The sequence below is a fragment of a genome, unplaced genomic scaffold (genome assembly GCF_019419815.1).
Source record: "Pyrus x bretschneideri cultivar Hongxiangsu unplaced genomic scaffold, Pyrus_bretschneideri_v1 Contig109, whole genome shotgun sequence".
Classification (NCBI taxonomy): Eukaryota; Viridiplantae; Streptophyta; class Magnoliopsida; order Rosales; family Rosaceae; genus Pyrus; species Pyrus x bretschneideri.
Genome location: NW_025999401.1, coordinates 543,785 through 552,456, shown reverse-complemented (window position 1 = coordinate 552,456; position 8,672 = coordinate 543,785).

The window sequence follows — 8,672 nt, the reverse complement described above, 5'->3', positions numbered from 1 at the left end:
ATATTCATTGGACTTATCGTTTTAGGCATATAACATTTATATGAGATGGCTTTAAACAATAATCTTTTCCCTTTATATTAAACTAGATTAGTTTAACATGTAAAATGTCCGTAAAGTATCATCATATGATTGGCTTTAGGGTACATTTCCGACATAGAGTTGATGTAGGATTTCATTGATTCAAGGGTCTTGGCAACTTGATCCTGAATCAAATGTCGTTACAAGTTTTAAGCTTACAACAAAGTCTTGAAAGAATCAGCACAAGTGCTTGTTGATTCTTTAAGGGAAAGCTTCCGCTTTGGTTGAAAGAAAGCTTCGGCTTTGGTTGTGCATTCTTCGAATAAAGCTTTGGCGGCGTATTAGTCTTCAAAGATTTGGCAAAGGTTCTCCTTTTGCGAGAATTTCGGCCTTCAATGTAGAAATTGTCGACCCCTATGCTTGTCTGAGGACTTTGTATTTATAGACTTCTCAAAGCTTGCCTTTGGATGGATTTTGATTCGTCCATGGGAGAATTTAGGCATGTTTTGTGTCATAATTTCAGCCACTTTCTCTTGCTTGGCCGAAATCTATAGGGCTTTTTTGCTTATTTTGCGAGCAATCTTCAATTCTTGCATGTTTGTGAAGATGCTTTAGTTTTCTTTCCATTTTTGGGAGCAATTTGGGCCCCTTGCCAATTTTAAGGAGATTTCTTCCCCTTTGCCGCATTTTAGGAATGCTTTTGAGCTTCCTTTACTTGATTTGTGCCACGTGTCATTGATGACTTGTCCATTTGTCATGAGTCATATGCCACGTGGAGCTTTGTGATGCATCATTTGCATGCAACTAAATTTACATGTGTACAAATTCCCCCACTTCAAGTCTCATTGTAGGCATGTGCTTGCCACATGTAGGAAATGTGTTTTGAAGTCCTGCAATGTGAATGTTCTAACTCAAGGGTCGTCGAGACTTGATCTTGAATTAGTTCGAATCTTCAAGAACTGTAGAGGTGTATTTCATAAACCAAACATTTCTTCAAGGGCCGTTAAGGCGTATTTCTTGAATTGAAATGATGAACTTCATGAAGGCCATTGAGGTGTATTTCATGGACAAAACATTTCTTCAAGGGCCGTAGAGGCTTGACCTTGAATGAAATGAAAATTGTCTTCAAGGGCTGTAGAGGCTTGATCTTGAGTGAAAATGAAATTTTTCTTTAAGGGCTGTAGAGGCTTGATCTTGAAAGAAAATTTGAAAATGGACAAATCAACACATATTTATTGTGCGTATGTGATTTTCCATAATCTTTGGCAAAATACATTTGGTGTATTTTGGGACTTGAATTTTTTCCTTATGGGTATGGGAAAAAAAATGCTTTTCCTTTCTTATGTAGGAGCCTCCTTCAATTTTGGCAACGAGGGGATTTTCTTCAAGGTTTTGGAAAACTTTGGTGATTTCCTTTGGTAAGTAGAATTTGCATTGTTTTCCTTTTCCTTTTCATTTTTTTGCTCAAGGGGGTGTTTCCCCTTTGATTTGGGAAACTTGAAGACTTGCCCTTGCCTTGGAGGGATTTCCTTTTGTATTTTGGCAAGGAGAGGTACTTTCCTTTGATGTTTATGGAAATTTTGAAGCCCTTTCCTTATTATTATTATTTTTTTTTTGTTTTCTTTTCTCTTCCTTGCTGATTTTTTTATTTTTTATTTTTATTTTTTTATTTTTAGTTTTTGTTGTTGTAGGAAAAACAACATTTTCACCTTTATTGCCGTGTACCACCTTGCCCTTTTTGCTTGGAATTTGCTTCCTTTTTGTAGCTGGAATGTGCTTCCTTGTTTTGATTTTCATTCTGCTATTTGGTATGTATTTTCCCTATAACATTATGAGGCAATTGACTCTTATTTATAGTGCAATTAGGTGTGTGTTTTTTGTCACGCAATCCTTGTTGTGCACATTGACTTTGCTTGCTGTCGTGTGTTGTACCTGCTTGAAGCTTGTTGCAGTGCGTCACTTTTTACCGCGTGGTACTGTGCAAAAGACTGCAGTGGGGTTACGCTTTGTACTACCTTTTGGTCGAAGTTTCCCTCAGTGGTGACGTTGCCCTGCAGTGCAAGAAACTGCTTGCGTAATCGCTGCGGGGTTGCGTAGTGTGATTGCGTAGCATTTTAGTTTTCTTTGCTATTGTAGTGTGCTTTGAATGACCATCTTGTAGCTGCCCTCTTTGTTGTGTTGCTCAAGCTTTGTGGCTGATTTCTTTTGGTTGTTGTGACTCTGTCATCGTCATATTTCAACGCTCATGAGGTTTGTCTCACATGTCTTTTGCTTTAGTGAAGCAATTTTTTTTTCTTCTTGTCGCCGTACTCTTATGCTTATGGCTTGTTTTTTTGGTTGCAGCCATGCTATTTTTCAAATGCTTTAAGAGAAATACCATCACCATTCTTGCGAAGAAAGGCGATTCACAAGAAAGGGGAACGACGTTGAAGCTTTATGCACCGTTGATTGGTTCTAAGGCGCTTGTTCTTCTTGCAAAAGATAACTTGATGCATATCAAGTCATAGTCTTTTGAAGTATCTTGGGAGATAATAGATTTTGGTCGACCAAATATGAGGAAGAAGGCATGTATGTCGAGGATTCTTATCTTGAATCTTTCACACCATGTTCGTGACAATTTGTCGGCTTTATTTGAGCTTCTTAGCGATCGCTTCCGTAACGGAGCTATGACTTGGAATAGCACCTTGTTGACTATTGAAGAAGCCGTCTTCGTTTTTTGCTCATTTTGTAATACGACTTTGTAGTCGAAATAAAGTATTCACATTCTTGAATTTTATTCTTGAAAGTGTTTGTGTTTTTGTTGATGATGTGACTGTACTTGAAGTTTTTGAAGTTTCAAGTTGCCTACATACCCTCGGTTGAGGAGGGATCAAGTCATGATGTAGTTCAAAGGAATGGTCGAATGCTTTTGATGGTTTTGACTGTTTTGATGGTGATTTTGATGATGATTTTGATTTTTTTTTTTCTGTTTTGCCATACACAGTTTATGCTCTTGTGGGCCAGAAACATTGGGTGTCACCTTTTAAGCTTGTGTAAACAAGGATCATTGGGTGTCGTCTTTTAAGCTCGTGTGAACAATGTGCATTGTGTGTCGTCTTTTAAGCTCAGGTGAACAAGGAGCATTGTTGCCGTGTGCAGTTTAGGTTTATGCAAGCGATGAGATTTGTGTTCAAATGTATCATGTGTGGAAAAGAATCCTCTAGCTAGCTAATCACCCATCCATATTCCCCAAATTCGTCCAAATCTCTATTAAGTCTTTTAGTTACTTGTTTTTATCTTAAATTCGTCAAAAACCCAACCCCCTTTATTTCTTTGTGTCAAATTTGTCCTAATTAGTGTTTTTGAGTCTTTTAAGTCCAAACCAATTCTATTTTCGTCCAGATTGAGTCCTAGAGTCTAGTTTGAGTCTTTTTGATTGTTTTGTGTTGTTTTGAGTCTTTTAAGTTTGTTTTGAGTCATATAAGTTTAGTTAAGAGTCCTTTGAGTTTGTTTAAGTGTTTTGAAGCATATTTTTGTATATTTGAGTCCGTTTTCATTGCATTAGCAATCCCTCCTAATCCCCGGCCTAGAACGATCCCTACTTATATCTATACTACAATTGTCAAAAAGAGGGTTTAATTTGTGTGCTATTATATAACACATCAACCTTCAAGTATGCATATACTACGAAGAGTACCTGAAATAAAAACAAAAACAAAAACACTAATTAGACAAGAAAAGAAAACAATTGAAAAATAAGTAATTAGAAATAACAATCCCCGGCAACGGCGCCAAAAATTTGATAGGATTAAAAGCATACCACAAAGTAGCACACAAATGTCCTATTAATTTTCCTTATTAACAATAAGATTTGTCAATTGTAGCATATGAAAATAAGGGTCTTTCATGCAGAAGATTATTTTATCTAACTACTTAAAATGTCACAAAAACTGGGCTGTTGTCCCTACTGACCAGCCACCGAAAAATAATTATTAGACCGACTTACACTAATCTAAAGTCAACGAAATTTTATATGCAGATACTAGACACACAGAGCTACATTCACACAAAGTTTTGGGATTTAAATCGAACAAAAACAAGACAAAAACAGATTTTAAGTAGTTCGCAAATTAAGAAAAACGAGTTAGGGGAAGTGTTATCCACCACCAAATAATCATGCAAACATGTTATGTTTCATTCAAATTCCTTTTATTTTCGGATGAAGATGCTCAAGTTGGCTCAATGTTAGAACTCAACCTATTACTCTTTCTTATGCAGTATGTTAAGAGAATGACGTTTTCAACTTAACTTAGTCCCTAACATGCAATCTAGAATGGTGTGTTCATAGATTTAACAAGTAGAAATCATTAAGAATGAAAAGAGTTTGAGTCATCATAAGGCATCGTAAGTGCTAGCGTTGTCTTACTTATCCTCGAAATTGATTCACATGTTAATCGCAATTAACAAGTACTACTCTAGAACATATGTAGGTCCTCATTCAACAAGGGCAAGCACACACATATTCATAGCATTAGAATCCTAGATAAGCTTACTAAGTATGCATCCGTAGAAAACACATAAAGAATTCATCAATGAGACAAGTAGTGAACCAATTTTCATCCATTCATAAAAGTAATTCAAACGAAATGTCATGACAAACTTTCCATCATATTCGGGGCTTCAAAACAGCCCCTAACTACTAAAAATTAGTTACACATAATTCTCAAATTAAACCAAAAGAAAGAGATGAGTTTGAGAAAATAAAACCGAGATAATGCCAAGATTTCCTCCTTCCTTTCCTTCTTTCCCCAACGCAGCAGCCTTGCCTTTTTTCCTTGCTTTCCTTCCTTTTTTTCCACTCTTTGCCGCCTTTTTTTTCCACCTTTTTTTCCACTCTTTGCCACTGCAACCTGCAGCCCTTTTCTTCTTTTCTACTGCCATAGTTTTTTGTCCATAACTCACCCCACTAACAGCCATTTAGTGATGACAATAAGTGAGAGGAAACGCTAAAACAATTGTAACTCTTTGGGCAGCCTTTATGCCCATTACTCCCACTTAATTTTCCATTTCCTCTTATATTTGAATAGGTGTCAGCTGGCTTGTTCTTGGCTGCATCAGTTTTGGCTGCTAGTTTTATTGGATTTATTGCTTTCAATGCTTTCTAGAAAAATGATATTAACAATCCGTGAAATGCTCCAGAAAATAGACATCTGTAGCTTTCTAAGCATATAAGGCGTAGTCTCTAATTCATTCTGAGCTGTCCGCAACTTGCTTCCAAAGTCACCTGACCTGCACAGGCAATTTTGACGAATTTGTTACTTAAAATTCCACTTGTGCTATTTTTCTTTTCTTTACTTGACAAATCCTACAAAACACAAAAACAAAGTAAATAGCTCAAAAACATAAGGAACTAACTAAGAAAAGACAAGTGAATTTCATGTAAAATTTATTTAAATATGAGCTTATCAGGATCATCACTTAGGTTTACATTTTCAAGCTTTTCTACCACTGTAGTGGATCCATCTTGCATGCATTTTGGTGCAATCATGATCATCTGCAGGGATTTGTCCTCGACAGTAGGTGCATGCATGTCTTTAGTTTCCTTAGGAACTTCACTTGTTTGGCGCACAGTAACTCTATACCAAGGTTCTAAAAGACGCTAGGCGCTAATCGAACAGTGGGCTGGGGCTTAGCGCCTAGGTGGGTTTAGGTAAATTTACTATATATCTTTAGTATTTTAATGAATTTGATGGTACGAAATAAAACTTCAAATAATTACAAGCCTGTAGTAATTTACAAAATATTTTTTTAGAAATCATATGAATTTTTGTTGAATTTAAAGAGAAATAAAAGTGTCAAATATGTGGATGTAGAAAGCAAATGGCACACTAGGACACATAAAGATGGGACTCCACCCCAATACTTAATAGTAAAGATATTTTCAGCTTGGCACCCCATCATTTTCTATGAGAAAAATCAATATGTTAGGGCCTGACATCCTATGGTTTTTTACAAAAAGCAAGCAACTTGATGCTAGCTGTCCAAACTTGATTAGAAAGGAACTAAGAAAAAATTCAATAAAAAAAGTATGAGAATGGTCACGTGGTGTGAAAAGAAGAGAGAGAAAACCATTTCTCATCGTCTTCGTCTCTTTTTTTTCGCCAAACAGAGAACCAGAAACTCAGAAAGGTAAGAACGCAACTAATCTGCATTCTTGAAAATAGAACAAAATTGAAATTCCTAGACCACCTAGGCCACTCAGTTGCCCGCCTAGGCTGCCCAAGGACCGCCTAGACTGATACCCCATTTGTCTAATCCTTGTCCCGATTTTGCTCCTGATTATGAGTTAATCCCTGCTGTCGTCCACCGCCCAGTGCCGCCTAGGCCGATTTTTAGAACACTGCTCCATACTCGGGGTTTTCCTACACAATGTGGTTAGGCTCCCTAACCTGTCATAAACTATAGACAACGTGGCCATAGGGAAGCACAACCCTGGAACATTAAGGTAGAGTGAAGGCAATGACATTGGCCTCTGGCTGTATGCATTTTCCTCTCTTCATTGTGGCTAGGAATTCTTGTTCACTGAGATCACGAACTTCTTCCCAAAGGGATAAAGGTGTCCCTGAGGCCTGTGATATCCCACTTCTGGCACTTGACAAATTATTGTAGAACTCGGCATCAAAATAGTGAACCTCATTTAGGTTGAAAGGCATCTGGTTTCTTGGGATACTAATAGGTCTCAGAGCAATCCTTCCCTTGATGCACTGGTGGTAGGTGGAGGCCACAAGTCTGTGCTTATTTATCCATAACCTTCCAAGCAAAGCATGGTAAGCCACATTGATGTCAATAACATAAAACTTAGTAAATGAACTAATAAGGCCAATCTTCAAGTCGATCTCAGTGTATCTAATAGTTTCCTCACTACTATTTCCAAACTTATTGATAAAGATTTGAGACCTTACCACCTTTGACGTTGGGACGCCTGCTGTAGTAAACACTGCCAAGGGGAGAATGTTGATGAAGGAACCAGTGTTAACCAAAGCTCACTTGATGAAAACGTCATTAATATGCCCTTCTAGGTACAATGGCCTTTAGTGGTCAAGGAAATCCACTTCCATGTCTTCGTCAGTGAAGATAATGATGTTATTGTTCTCAAGGAAAGTTCTTTGCCAATGGGCAGCGTAGCATGGAGGGCTATAGTCCTCGAAAACATGCATAAGCGTTTCAGTAGCAGCAGTCATTGCCTCTAGGCTATATTCAAGTAGGTCGAAGAAAGATTTAAGCTTCGTGTTTTCCTGAATGACCTGTGCTGTAGTAGGCTTTTGCTCTGGAGAAAGATAACTCTCAAATACGTTGACTTCTATGTCGAGAAGGCTATATAGAGTTACAACCGTCATTTCCTAGTTAAACAGTTGCTTTTCCGAGGTTCCCTCGTTGTATTCTTCTGGCATATCGATGGCGAAGACCTCGTCACTTAGGCTTGGGGCTAAATCCATAAGGTTTTCATCCTCATCTCCCCACCCTTCAGCTTGAGGCCATGGAGTCTTATAGCTCTGCGGGCCGAGTATTTTCACCCGTAAGCCTTCTCCATGTTCCCAGAAGGTTCCTAAATGACTTTTGGTGGCTTGGGGTAGTTGATCCATGAATGGTAGGCATCACCATGTCCAGAGCATGTGATGACAGCTGCTACCTTTTTCCCTTCGCATTTCAGCAGAGGGTCAGTGTCTATGACTTACATCTTGCATGGAAGCTCTAGTGTCCCTTTGCGAATTTTTGCATGGAAAATTTTCCACAAAGCTTGGCATACAATAGAGAGATCTCCCACATACTGATGATAGTGACAGTACCTAGGATCCATTTTATCTTCCTTGGAAGGGATTTTCTACGATCGAGGTAGCTTGATGACCCCATCTACAAGCATGGTTCAAAGATGGCTTAGAATTCCTCATCGTTGCATGCTAGTAGAGGATAGGTTTCCCTATCATTCTCCATTTCCTTCATTTTTCATGGGTTGCAACTAGATCTGTCATCCATAGCTAGGGCATGATGGGTTTCCTTCTTATCAGTTTTCCAGGATTTCCCCGTGGAAGGCTTGACTAACAAGCTGGTTTTTCACATTGTTTCCAGGAGCGTCGAGAACTAGCTGATACCGATGTTCTCCAAGTACTCACTGCAGTCAACTACAATGTTGCTGATGCAAATCTCTACAAGAGTTTCCTCGTCATTCTTGTCATATCAGTTAAGGGCGAGGTCTCGAAAACGTTTGACAAAAGTCATCAGATCTTCCCCGTGCTTTTAACGCATATTGTTGAGCTGAGTTGTCATGATCCTTTCCTCATGCTGGAAGTACTTTTTATAAAACTTACCTGCCAGCTCTTCCCAAGTCCGGATGGAACCTGGTGTGAGGGTGGTGTACTAAGTATAGGCTTGATCCGTTAGGCTTTTCGAGAGCTTCCTAAGATAGGGGTTGCAATTGTCAGCATAAGGACCCAAATCATTAATGAAATAGCTTATATGTTCCTTAGGGCTGTTATTTCTCTCGTCAAAGAAAACAAGGTTGGGTGTCTCGTATCCCTTAGGATATGGCATGAACGCTGGTTGGATATGGTGGCTCAGGAACATATTTCCAATCCTCCGAACTCTTATGTAGCTCATTTTCAAGCATGGTTATGAGG